General features: G+C 38.0%; 1 protein-coding gene across 4 annotated transcripts in view; it reads right to left on the bottom strand.

The window, feature by feature from the left end:
• peak1 (pseudopodium-enriched atypical kinase 1) overlaps positions 1-14,602 on the bottom strand; it is a 227,253-nt gene that overhangs the window by 142,605 nt on the left and 70,046 nt on the right. For 2 of the 4 annotated variants that reach the window (XM_073025541.1, XM_073025542.1), the window contains exons 2-3: positions 6,603-6,657; positions 5,200-5,288 (exon numbers count right to left, since the gene is read on the bottom strand). The exons of 1 other annotated variant lie outside the window; for it this stretch is intronic. The gene's annotated coding sequence lies outside the window, so the exon portion shown is untranslated. Of the gene's footprint in view, positions 1-5,199; positions 5,289-6,602; positions 6,658-14,602 lie in introns of those variants that run through there. One more of the 4 variants, XM_073025543.1, reaches the window with a different exon arrangement.

The following is a 14,602-nucleotide window of genomic DNA, read 5'->3' as shown; positions in this document are numbered from 1 at the left end:
GACAATCAGAAAGTCAGAGAGCATGCAAACAGGCTATTCAGCTAACCATATCCATACTGACCAGTAAGCACTCATCAATATTATTCCTATCTCACAGCTGTTGGCCCATAGCCTCATATGGCTAGGCAAGATTCACATGCTCATTTATACTCATCTTAAATAAAGTAAGACTAACAGATATTTAATCTATGTTAGGCTTCTCAATATATAGATCTCCAGAGTGGAATTAAAAATGGAATCTTTCAAATTCTTTTACATAATATTAATAATAAATACACTAGAAACCATGTTTTTAATCTAAAGATACAGCACACGAACTGAGCTTTCTACCACCATTTAAATAAATTCAAAAACAAACAACTCTCTTTGTAACCACCTACACACTGTGGTAGCCCAAAAAAATGGTACAGCATGAGAAACAGTAAATACACACCCAAGTACAGCAAACATAAGTAATTTAGCATATCTTTCTCAATGGCATTCAAAGAGTTGTGCATGTATACAGGTAGGTAGCACAGTGATACAGCAAACACTTCAGCAATTGGTGTTCAACCCTGACCTCTAGTGCTGCCAGGAGCTTACACATTCTCCATGACCTCCAGCTGCTCTAGTTCGTTTCCCCACCCAAAACCCTGCCAGATAATAGGTTAATTGACCAGAGTAGGTTTCTCCAACTACAGAAGATTTGATAAAATCCAAAAAGAGTTGATGGGAATGTGTGGTAGGGGTGGGGGAATGAGTTAGGATAAGATTGGTATAAATTAGGGGCTTGATGGGACAATGGACCCATCTTTATCTGTCTTTCTCAATGACTCTAACTTGCTATCATCTGTGTTGAAGAGGGTTAAGATCAGAAAGCAATAAATAGCTGAATTCTGCAGCATTGTACGTATATGACTGTCAAGCTCCTAAACATTTGTCAATACTTCCACCAGTCATCTAGTCATTGAATTATTATGCATTTTTTTGCTTGTGAAATTGTTCATTCTATTTTCTGATTAAGTTTTGGAACTTCATCGTATTCCTAAATTTCTTTTTAGCAGCAGATACTTGCTTTTTTATGTTAAAAAAGTAGAACAATGGTCAGTAACTGAATTGCCCAGGATTAATCAGCAACCCTTTTGAAAGAGAAAAGCTATCAAAAGGATAGCATCATTAAGCTGTCTTCAAACCTCAAACTATACAAACCTTTATTCAGACATGAAATTGTCTACTCAAGCTGTTTTGTAATGATGTACATCGTTACACAGAATGAGTCAAACTGCAAATCTAATTTACCTGGTTTAAACCCAAGGTTCCTGTTTTCTCAATTTATTAAGTCAAGAAATAATAACCTGATCTTTACTCTTTAGTTAAACAACTGGTACATAATCAAATCCAAATTAAACATTCACTAATTAAAGTCAGTGGCAAAGAATGTAGTAGAGAGTGAATATTTTCAGAATCAACACTGCTACACACAAGTTTAGTAGAATGATAAAGAAGCTTTGAAACTGGTACAAAGCTCCCCCAGCCAAGAGATTTTCAGTGGGTGTTAAAACTCTGAAATTTCAAATGGCCATCTTTTAATTAAGTTCAGCAAATCCTGAAGATAATGCATGAATAAAGAACAATAAATTGGTAAGCTGAAAGTAGAATTTTCTATTTGCAACGTAATTCCTTTATGCCAAACCCACTTCATCTGAATTTATCCTTGCTGTACCTCCAAGCAGACTTGAAGGCAAAAACTGATATAAACATGCTGTACCTTCAACCAACCGTGGAAGATGTAAACTTATACAACCTATATTTGAAGTTGTTGCCATCATATTAGTATCAGTCATATTAGTGAAAGGTTACTTGGAGAAATTCATCATAATGGAGACTACTTCCTCTGGTGCACATAACACTGATGTACCAACAGAAACTTAAACAAAAAAAAACTGCTATTGTGGATCTTGATCAATATTGGGCATTACAAACATATGTTCTTGCCTGATTCCTACATTAATTAAGAAGTAATTCATAAGATATCATTTGATCTCTTTGGCAAGGCTCAATAAAGGTTATATAGTATAAAAGGAACCATGGTGAGTGGTGGGGGCTTGATGTTTTTGCTGGAGCAAGAGGGAGGAGGGAGAAGGGGAAAGCCTGATGCTTTTGCTATTGCTTGTGCATAGGGGGAGGGGAGCTTTGTGGTGCTGACGTTTTCTGTCATTCATTCTTTGGGTTTATTTCTTCTGTTTCATGGATGTCAGCAAAGGGTAAGGATTTCAGGTTGTATATTGTATACATTCCCTGATATTAATTTGTACCATTGAACAAATGGTAGCTACAATCATTTGGATGTCAATTTTATTTGTAATCGTTATAAAAAATTCATATCAGGTCATTATCAGTGAAATTTCTGTGTAGGGCAGTAAAATACAGATTTAAAGAATCAACTATGATTTGACAGTGGTGCTAGAAAGTTTGTGAGCTCTGTAGAATTTTCGCTATATCTGTATATGAACTAAAATGTGATCAGATCTTCACACAAGTCCAAAAACTAGATAAAGAGACCCAATCAAATAAATAACACAAAAATCATTATACTTGTTCATTTATTTATTGAGAAAAATTATACAATATTATATTGCTAAAGAAACAGAAAGGTTGCCACCTGATGCGCTACAAGGCGCAGAGAAAAACAACAGCAAACAAAGGGATAAGGAAGAATCAACAGGTTGGGGTAAGACATACCAAATTGAGTCAGCATGAACTCAACTGGTCAAAGGTCCTACTTCATGATGCATTTCTATGACTTTATGACATTGTAACAAGGAAGAGGATTTCAAAACTGAAATATTGTATCGTATAGTAGGCACGTAGGTTAGCAAATTCAAAGGCAATGGATAAAAAAAGACTTGGACTGAGTTGAAGTATATGCAACAAAGTTTTGGATTAGAACATTTATATCTGGTTGACAATGGGGTGCCACACAGGAAGGTTCTGAACTTCTCTGGATGTCAAAGCATGGCTAAGTGTTTCCACCAGACAATCTGAGGCAGAGTTAGAGATTGGAAATGGTACTAAAGTAAAAAATCAGCACTGGTAACGGAGCAGATACGTGTAAGAAAACATTTTGTGTTTTTGTAAGAAATCAAGTTTATTTGTATAGCACTTTTCAAACACAAGGCAGTTCAAAGCATTTTACATAGAACAAGATAGAAAAATCAAACTTCAATTTTCAGACAATACACAAAAGAATAAAATCACACAAAATAGATATCATAAATAGAAGTTACAGTGCAGGAAATTCTAATTAAAAGCTACAGCGAAAAAAAAGTTTTAAGTCTCGACTTAAAAGAACTTAAAGTAGGGGCAGACTTCAGATCCTCTGGAATATTATTCCAGATATGTGGAGAACAGGAATTAAAAGCTGCTTCACCAGATTCAGTTTTGACTCCGGGGATGGTAAATAGACCTGCCCCAGACAACCTGAGAGCTCGGGAAGGTTCATAATGCAGCAAGAGATTGGAGATGTATTTTTGCTCAACCATTCAGTGCTTTATAAACCAGTAGAAATATTTTAAAGTCAGTCTTCTGATGTACAGGAAGCCAGTGTAGCGATCTGAGAACTGGAGTGATATGTTCTACTTTCTTGGTCTTCAAACTCTAGCAGCAGCATTCTGAATGAGCTGCAGCTGTCTGAGGGATTTTTTTGATCATTTTAAAGATTTATTTAGTTAGTTATTTATTTATTTATTTATTTATTTATTTATTTTAAAGACACACACACACACACACACACACACACACACACACACACACACACACACACACAGGGTCCTGTGAAAATGCCATTACAGTAGTCAAGTCTACTAAAAATAAATGCATGGATGAGTTTTCTAGATCTTGCTGAGACAGAAGCCCTTCAACTCTCGCTATATTTTTAAGATGATAGTAGGCTGACTTTATAGTCATCTTAATGTGGCAGATAAAATTTAAGTTGGAGTCCATCATAACACCAAAGTTTCTGACTTGGTTTGTTGTCTGTAACTATAAGGATTTTAAGTGAGCACCGACTTTATGGAAGAAAACATTATGTTTTTTTTTAATTAATAATTTATTGGGATACAGTGCGGAATAGGCCTTTTTGGCCCTTTGAGTCACACTGCCCAGCAACCCCTGATTTAACCCTAACCTAATTACAGGACAATTTACAATGATCAATTGAACTACCAACAGGTACTTCGTTGGACTGTTTGGGGGAAATTGGAGCACCCGAAGGAAACCCACACAGTCATGGAAGAACATACAAACTCCTTACAGAGAGCAGTGAGAAAAGGCCCAGGTCACTGGTACTGTAAAATGTTGTACTAACCAATACACTATCATGTTCCATGTCAAACTTTTGTTCTGTGACAAACTCAGATGAACACTGTACTACATGAGGGGCAGTGGGGTAATCCAGCGTGTGGATGAGATAAAGTTAAGCTGCTTCAGCTATGTGTGAAGTTTTTATAGAATCTAACAAAGATATGTCAACAGGTAACATGCAGGTGAGCAAATGGGAGTAACATATTGATGCTTAGTGACTTGTGCATTAGCACACTAAGCTACATATGGAACTATAAAGAAAAATGTTCTGCAAAACCACAAAATAAAATATTTGGAGAATCGAACGATCAACTTTATCAAAGGCTATACACAGCTTGAGACAAATGAGGGGAAGAATTTGTTAAGGGTGAAGAAAATGTGATTTGTGACTTTCACTGTAAGGATGCAGTTCACAATATCATTTAACAATACCCTAGGAAGAGAAACAGGTAATCAACACTTTGGTCAGAAAATGATCAAATAAACAGGAGATAAATATAATGGACAAATCAAAATCAAAGGAAGCCATTTGATCCAACAAAATCTGGAACTATTTCTAAACAGGAAAAGGAGTGAACATTTGGAAAGATTTGGCCCATGGGTAGAGATAACTCAACTAACAATAACAGAAGTCCATGAGTTATATTCATCAGTAGTTCAAAATTAAAAGGAAAAACCTGGTTGTGAGCAAGTGATTGACTGAGTGAGTAAAAGAGAAAAAAATATAAAGCCTGTAATTCGACCCTATCTTTAGTTCTGTAATTACTCTAAAACAATTTGTAGTCCCTGTACATTGCACTGGAAATTATGAAATGTGGTACAGTTGCTATAAGGTGTCCAAGAATACTTTTCACTTACCATAAGATTCTCTGTGCAGTAATTATATTTTGCTTCAAATCAAAACTTGATTGCAAGAGGTGGGAATGTACCATGCAAAATAAAATTATCTGCAATGCAACAAGATGATCAAAAGGTCACAAAATGAATTACAATGAGCAAGGCCAATTATCCCAAGTTATTTGTCTATCCAGAGGAAAAAAAACTATATTCTTTCAAAATTAAAATTGTTTCTTAAATAATAATCAAACATTTGACACTTTTACTCTCCCTGGAAATGTATTTTAACTATATAACCATATAACAATTACAGCATTGAAACAGGCCATCTTGGCCCTTCTAGTCCGTGCCGAACGCTTACTCTCACCTAATCCTACTGACCCGCACTCAGCCCATAACCCTCCATTCCTTTCCTGTCCATATACCTATCCAATTTTGCTTTAAATGACAATACCAAACCTGCCTCTACCACTTCTACTGGAAGCTCATTCCACACAGCTACCACTCACTGAGTAAAGAAATTCCCCCTTATGTTACCCTTAAACTTTTGCCCCTTAAGTCTCAACACATGTCCTCTTGTTTGAATCTCCCCTACTCTCAATGGAAAAAGCCTATCCACGTCAACTCTATCTATCTCGCTCATAATTTTAAATACCTCTATCAAGTCCCCCCTCAACCTTCTACGCTCCAAAGAATAAAGACCTAACTTGTTCAATCTTTCCCTGTAACTTAGGTGCTGAAACCCAGGTAACATTCTAGTAAATCTTCTCTGTACTCTCTCTATTTTGTTGACATCTTTCCTATAATTCGGTGACCAGAACTATACACAATACTCCAAATTCGGCCTTACCAATGCCTTGTACAATTTTAACATTACATCCCAACTCCTATACTCAATGCTCTGATTTATAAAGGCCAACATACCAAAAGCTTTCTTCACCACCCTATCCACATGAGATTCCACCTTCTGTGCGAAACCTTGTCAAAGGCCTTACTTAAGTCCATATAGACAACATCCACTGCTTTACCCTCGTCAACTTTCCTCGTAACCTCTTCAAAAAAGCATCTATGGAAAAAAAAGTACTGCCAAAGGGTCTCTGCCCGAAATGTTGACTGCACTTCTTTCCCCATAGATATTGCTTGGCCTGCTGAGTTCCTCCAGCATTTCATGAGTGTTACTTGTACCACTTCACACACCTCTCTCAATGGAAGTGGTAAACCAAACAACACATTTTCTTATCAAAAATAGCATTATTCAGTTTTATCAATAATCAGCAGAAGGAAGAACATACTTATATTTTTTCTATCTTTCTGCAAAAATTCAAATAAAAACTAGTCAGAAAGCATGCACCAAAATTTACAATCCTCAAAACTCCCCAATAAGTTAACAATTGCATTAAATTTCCCATACTGCATATACTTACACTAATCTTCTTTCAAGAAGGCAGCGATTTTTCATGAAGATCTCAGATAGGACATCTAGGGAGGGGGAAAAAAAGCAGAGCTGAGTAAATGCAGTACACCACTCAATAGTACCTTTCTAAAGGAAATTGGGTATACTGGGGCATTAAAGTAATAAATAAATGACTGTCAATGCTGAGCAGGACAACAAACATTTTCAGAATCTAGGCTGCTTGACTTTCGTTTTAAGTTGATCCAAACTCTTAAGGACCTTTGAGCCTGCTGCACCATTCATATAAGACTAAGGCCAGTTCTGTGTGTCATTTTTCTAATTCCAGTTTTCATTTCCTGACGCTCTTGATCCAAAAATCAATTTTAGTTTTAAACAAACCCAATAACAGAGCATCTACAGGTACAAATTACTAAAAGAATTTTTCACCATCCAAGTCCTAAACAACCAGTTCCTTGTTACTGTACTTCCTAACTCTAGGCATGCTTATTTCACTTCAATGTTCCTGGACTGCTGAGGAATGCCTACTTTAAACAACTTGTGACAACATATTGTGCCACTCCGGGGGGCGGGGGGGGGGGGGGGGGGGGGGGAACGTGGTTGACAGCCTGCCACAGCTTTCCTAATGACCAGCACTATTTATTGTTCTTGTGTTAAAATGCTTTCGTGGGACTTTGGTGGGATGTTCAAGTTCACTTATTGTTACATTTTAGCTTGGGTTATAGAGTTATTTACATGTGTGTTTGTGGATCACCCTGACTGTAACCAGGGTGTGTATTAATCACCTCCCCAGTCTGTATGTGACTGAGTGGTTTCTCTCTCTAGGTCATAGCACCCAGTCTGTTTTTATGCTTGTTGCAATAAAAACGGCTGTTGAGTTAATCGAGCTTTTCATGTCTATCACCATGGACCAAATGCTCACCATTTTGGTGTCAGGAGTGGGATTAGAAATCGAAGGTGAGATTGAAGAACTGCGATATTGGATAGATTGCCTTAAGACCCAGGGAACAAGTCAAGATACTGAGCAGTATGCCTCCCTTGCAACCGCAGGCCAGGCTCATGAAGGCGGGACACAGAGGGAGGACCTGGAAATTGAGCATCGTACCTTCCCAGGGAACCCTGACAGAGTGAGTTTACCCAGGCTCCCCAATCTGGAAGATACGGCAGAGTACATCACCACCACCCCCCCCCCACCCCCGCTCCCTTATGGCCCACACTGGGGATCCCAAGATTCCCAAGATGCCACAGCCACAGAAGGACAAGCAGCATGGCAGGCACCACTGACACCACCAGAGCAAGAGGAAGACCAAAGGGCCTCAGCAATTAACGCCATAAGATTCACTCTGAAGCTCCCCAGATTCAATGGTTCCAGACGCCTGGAGCCTTACCTAACACTAGTCAAATTTGCCACATGGCACAACGTGTGGAGCCCCACAGAGACTGTAGTGCATCTTACCCTGGTGCTGGAAGGGGATGCCCTGTGAGCCCTCCCCAACCTAACGCCAGCTGAGCAATGTAACTACAGGGCCCTCGTAGTTGCACTAGAGTGGTGTTTCGAGCCGGGACCATTGGAGGAAGCAATGAGGGAAGAACTGGGCAGCAGACAGCACTTGTGGGAGAAAACCTGGGGACATTCACAGCAGACCTCCAGCAATGTGCTCGGTATGGCTAGCCCCAGTTCCCTCCTGCGGCCCAGGAAGAGTTCGCCTTTCGTGCCTTTGTAAAGGCACTGATGACAGAGCACCTTTGGCAGCATGTTCGTTTGACATCACCATCATCACTAGCTGAGGCGGAGAGAGCAGAAGCAATTTTCGTCCACCAAGGTGTTCCAGCATTGCCAAGGCAGAAGAAACTGATGAGGAGGAACCCGTGACACAGATCCAACCAGCATTACGCCTACTCTGCCACACGCCACAGAGCAATCTCTACTGCCAGTGTGGTGAGGCAGGCCATTTGGCTCGGGATTCCCAGGCACCAGCACCACGCCGCAGCCCAGTGCGGCCTTTGCAGAATGTTGAGCGGCTAGCACCACCAGAGACCTCCAGCAGAATCCCTCCATTGTCGCCTCTCTGGATGAGCCATTTGGGTGAAGAGCAAGGTTTATACATGGGCTGTGTGGTGAAGGGCATCAGATGCTGTGTGCTGGTGGACACGGGGTCAGTTATTGAGTTAAATGAGCTTTTCTCGTGTGTCATCATGGATTAAATGCTCACCAGACTATTTTGAAAGATAATATTTTCAAAGATACGTAAATCAAGTGTAGCTATTACTAAAGTTTTGTAGAGGTAAAATGAATGTTCTCAAACAAAATACTGTAGAGCATGCATGATCTAAAGATGCAGAACACAGAAATAATTTTGAAAACCAACTAACATTGAAGCTAAGTGCATTAGAATTGAGTTTGCCGAGTAAAAATAATATATTAAACAACATGAAAAGAGAATTCCTAAAGAAAATATTCAAATATTTTAGCCATAATATTTGAAAGTATTTCAAATTCAATTTTAAAAATCATAATATAGCAGGATTTTGCATATTTAAAATTACATTCATACTTTAGAATACTAAATATTAAATAATTTTACATGTTAATAGACCATAGAATTTCAGAAGTCCAGATATTAAAACAACTTGCAATTTTTTTAAGTGAACATGACACAGATCTCTGCAAGATGTTCAAAATCTGTTTCACCATTCACAACTTTACTAATTATCTGAAATACTCTGCAAACATTTAAAATTCTGACCAGACTGATTGGATTATCAATTATTCAACTGACTAATCCACTGGATTTCCTCACATATAGCAACAGTATGAGAGAAAGAAACGCATTCTTGAAACCACTGGTGCCAGGCATTCTCATGCTTATAACTTACATTACTGTATTGTTAAAATGTTCAATCCATCATGTTGTACATATTTCTATACAAATCCAGCTTTGTCAATATAGTAAAACATAAAGTTACAGAAAACTAGTTTCTGTATCAAAACAACTGTTACATTAAAATTCAACTAACCACTTAACTAGAAAACTTGAAATCAAGCAATAGCAACATATTGCTTATCAGCAAAGTTGCAGATTATTTAAGTTACAAATCATTCAGTTATGAGAGAGCATTTTAAAAGGAAATATAAGGCAAATGCTTCCTTGCTAAAAGCAAGGAAGTACATTTAAACATTAATGAATCGGTAATTTTTACTGTGTCCAATTCTGGGCATGATGTTTAAGGAAATAGAAGAAGATACAGTACAGCATGTCAACCATCTTTTGAGGACATGGGAAGTGTTCAGTGGAAATGTTGAACAGCAAAAAAATGTATGAGGAACTAGATAATATAGAGAGGTTAGCAAAATTCCTACAGCGGAGATGATTACAATAGATTTAAATACTGCTTAGATTGAGAGAAATTTATTTCATTGATAACAAGGTCCAGTACTAAACAATAAAGATTATTATGGAAATATATTTAAGGCATTTTTCAGTTAGGAGTCAATTATAATTTGCAATGGCAGGCTTAAAAGGGTAGTGAAGCCAAAAGAATTTTCAGAATCAGAATCAGGTTTCTTATCTACGGCATGTGATGTGAAATTTGTTAACTTAGCAGCAGCAGTTCAATGTAATACATAATCTAGCAGAGAGAGAAAAATAATAAATAAACAAGTAAATCAATTACATATATTGAATAGATTTTTTAAAACGTGCAAAAATAGAAATACTGTATATTAAAAAACAGTGAGGTACGGTCCAAAGATTCAATGTCCATTTAAGATACGTAAAAATATCCATTTAAATATCCATATTATATTCAAATATCCATTTAAGGCCGTACCTTCCAAATATCTGGACCTGACTTGCACTACCGTACTTTCCCTTTTCTATTTTCTAATCATGATTAATAATTTAAATTTTTATTATATTTACTTTGTGATTTGTACTTCAGGGAGCGCGAAGCGCAGAAACAAATGTCACTGTGATGATTGTACACTCTAGTATCAATTGTATGGTGACAAAGTATTTGTATTTGAATCGGATGGCAAAGGAGAAGAAGCTGTTCCTGAATTGCTGAGTGTGTGCCTTCAAGGCTTCTGTACCTCCTACCTAATGGCAACAGTGAGAAAAGGGCATGCCCTGGGTTCTGAAGGTCCTTAATAATGGACACAGCCTTTCTGAGACACTGCTCCCTAAAGATGCCCTCAGTACTTTGTAGGCTAGTACTCTGCAGCTTCTTTCGGTCCTGTCCGTTAGCCCCTCCATACCAGACAGTGATGCAGCCTGTCAGAATGCTCTCCACGGTACAACTATAGAAGTATTTGAGCGCAATCATGAGGAAATCTGCAGATACTGGAAATTCAAGCAACACACACAAAATGCTGGTGGAACACAGCAGGCCAGGCAGCATCTACAGGAAGAAGCAATGTCGACGTTTCAGACCGAGACCCTTCGTCAGGACTAACTGAAAGAAAAGATAGTAAGAGATTTGAAAGTAGGAGGGGGAGGGGGAAATGCAAAATGAGAGGAGAAGACCGGAGGGGGTGGGGTGAAGCTAAGAGCTGGAAAGGCACCTTGTTGCCTTTTTGAAGCAAGTGGGAACTTCTGCCCGTAGCAGTGAGAGGTTGAAAATGTCCTTGAATATTCCTGCTGTTAAAAATAAATTATCACAGTGTTCAGCATAGTGTACAGATTTCACATTAATTCACTTAACAAAGTGATTTGTTATTAAATAACAAAGCACTTAATCAGATACTAAACCTATAGAAACAGCATAATAGTTTCCTTCAGAACAAAACTTTAATGCAGCTGTAGAATGCTGCTCCACTTCTTAATATTTAAAAAAACATCAAAATAATATTTCCCCATTATGTAACTCAATCATTTTATATATCCTTCTTCAAAGGATATACAAATTGATATTTCTACCCAACTTCAAAGTCCTGCAGCATTCTTCCAAGAAATAGAAATGTCAAAATCTACAAACCTTTATTTATTGGGGGGGGGGGGGGGGGTGAACCTAAGAAATATTGAATCTGTGATCACTGATGTGCAGCATTGAGTGAATATGCATTTTAGCTTGTGTATGTACGTGTAATCCATCTGTAGATTTTATCCTTACTTTCATAAGTGAGTATGTGTTATGTATACTGCAGTGCTTTACAGCCTGGTTCAGAGAAAACTTGTTTGACAGTATACTTATATGTAGTTAAACAACAATTAACATTTGGAGTTCTGCTTCAACTTCTTTCAATAATTAAAAACTTCCCTATAAATTTCCCAAAAAAAGTTTAAAAATTGACAAGTTTCTTGATAAGATAATCTTTTGAGGGTTTCTCCAGCTAGTTTCCAGATATCCATTGATATCAGTTCAGAAGAACACACCCAAATGCTGGAGGGACTCAGCAGGTCAGGCAGCATCTATAGAAAAGAATAAGCAGATCTACATTTTAGGCTAAGACTCTTCATTAGGACTGGAAAGCAAGGCGGTAGCAAGAAGCCAGAATAAGACTGTGAGGGGAGGGGAAGGTGTAAAAGCTGGCAGGTGATAGGTGAAACCTGGTGAGGGGGATGGTGGGTGGAGAGGGGGGAAATAAAGTGAGAAGTTGGGAGGTGATATGTGGAAGACATAAAGGTCTGAAAAAGGAATTTGGTAAGACAGTAGAATGGACCTTGGGAGAAAAGGAAAGCAGCGAGGCTCCAGAGGAAGGTGATGGGCAGGTGAGGGGAAAAGAAGAGGGAAGCCAGAATAAGGAACGATATAGAGAGAAGAGGGAGGTGGAAGTAATTACCAGGTTAGGGAAATCGATGCCATCACTTTGGAGCTATACAAACAGAAAATGAGATGTTGCTCCTCCAACCTAGGTGTGGCCTCATTGTGGCAGTAGAGGAGGACATGTCGGAATAGAAATAGGAAGTCAAACTGAAATGGTTAGCCACCAGGAAATATCATGTTTTGTGGCAGATGGAGTGAAGGTGCTCAACAAAGCAGTTTCCCAGTCTATGTTGGGTCTCACTGACATTGAGAAGGCTGCAGCTGGAGCATCAGATAGAGTTGGTGACCCTGATGACCCCATCTTTCCGCAACTTCGTCGACTCTGAAGATCTCCCATCCACTGCCATCAACCTCAGATGTACATAAAAATAGAGGACATGGATGTAGGTTAAGAGGGAAGAGATCCAGAGGGGAATTGAAGGTTCATCTAGACCAGGGATGGCCAACCTATGGCACATCCGCCAAAAGTGGCGCATTGGATAATTAGAAGTGGTGCATTGCACCCCAGTGATAATAATTAAAAAATCTACTTATGCAAAAAGTATTAACCAAAAACCCGATTTGTAGAAAAAAAAAATCTATAACAGGCATTCAAGTAGCTTAGAGCTAGAAAACCAGCGGTGCATAACAGGTTTTTGCCAGTCAGTTTACAATTGACACTCGTGCACTATGGAGTTGTGCTTTGTTTGTTCTTTGTGTACATTTGCAGTTTTGTACTTTTTCAAAAATTAAGCCTTGTTTTTACATTCAGTTACCCATCACAGTGCAAAAGAAAATGAGCAAAAGCAAAGCAGAAAGTGATAGTAAGCGTGAATTCAATGAACAGTGGGAAAATGAGTTCTTATTTATAGCGGGTCTATCAGGAAAACCGTTGTGCATTGTTTGTGAAAACACTTTCTCACATAATAGAAGACAAGATCTTAATAGACACTATAAAACACAACATCAGACTGAAATAGAAGTAAAACTGAAGCTAGTGCTTGGGTCTGAATTACAGAAAGAATACGTGATTAAGAAAAAGGAAGATATCAAAAGAAGACAAAATATATTTGTTAGAAGTCTCATTAAGGTAAGTAATGTTTATCTTGTATTATATTAAATCAATATATCATGTAAAATGCTAAATATGTCTATATTAACATATCTTTACAAGAATCAAATGGGGGTACAAGAGTTGTATGGCACATCTGAACTTATGCGTGAAAAAACTGACACTTGGAATGCAAAAGGTTGGCCACCCCTGATCTAGACAGTAACAAGTCCCTGAGAAAGTGGTTGAATTTAGGTCACAGACCACTTCTGAGTGTCTCTCTGAACACTTGATTGAAGATTTCAGGAAGGGGAAGTTGGACACCTAGACTCAGCATTCTTCCCCTCTGGCATCCATGAACCCACGAAAACTACCTCACTAGTCCTCTTTTGCACCTTTTATTTTTAACTTAGTATATAGTAATTTTTTATGTCTTGCACTATACTGCTCCCACAAACAAATTTCATGACATATCAGTGATTTTAAAAAACCTGATTCTGACGAGTTGTTTAAACATGGAGGGCTATAGACCAGTGCTGGGTGATACGAAAGGATGCCCACCAGACAGCATAGACAAGTTGAGCCAAACAGTGGCCTATCTGAAAGCTGTAAAAATATTTACTTTCATAATTTAGGCAAGATAATGGAAAATAGCAAGCAACTGTGGAAGTCACCATCAAGGAGTACAGGAAAGATAAGAGGAAATAAAATTAGAAATTCTTATTTTATTGCTGAATTTACAAGACAGTAAAATTTATATTTAATGGCCAAACAACTCAGAGATCTTCCAACCTGATCAACCAACAAAGGGTCTATATATGAAACAGAGGCATCAATATTTCAGATAGCCTACTACAATATGTATTGAATTATTTGTGGGTATAGATAGTCTTTATACACAACACCCAAATTATATCAGTTCATTCAATTGTCCAAACCATTTGCTTTTTTAAAAAAAATGAATATAGGTTGTTCATAATCACAGGAGAAATGCACTCTATGGCACAAAATGCATGAAAAATGAAGAGCAGATTAAAGGTCCCAGGGCTGAAGTGCTAATTTGTTCTTTATCATTAACTAGGCCACTTAAGTGCTTCGATTCTCTCGAGTTTAAGCAGTAAAATTATGCTGATTCAGTACTCACACAGCAGTTTCCACCAAAAAAAACCGCCTTATATTCTGTCATGATCTTTTATTTAAATACTGTTTACTCCTAC

This window comes from Hemitrygon akajei, chromosome 21, assembly GCF_048418815.1.
Source record: "Hemitrygon akajei chromosome 21, sHemAka1.3, whole genome shotgun sequence".
NCBI lineage: Eukaryota > Metazoa > Chordata > Chondrichthyes > Myliobatiformes > Dasyatidae > Hemitrygon > Hemitrygon akajei.
The sequence above is the reverse complement of the archived record's forward strand: the minus strand, read 5'-3'. Positions and strand labels throughout refer to the sequence as shown.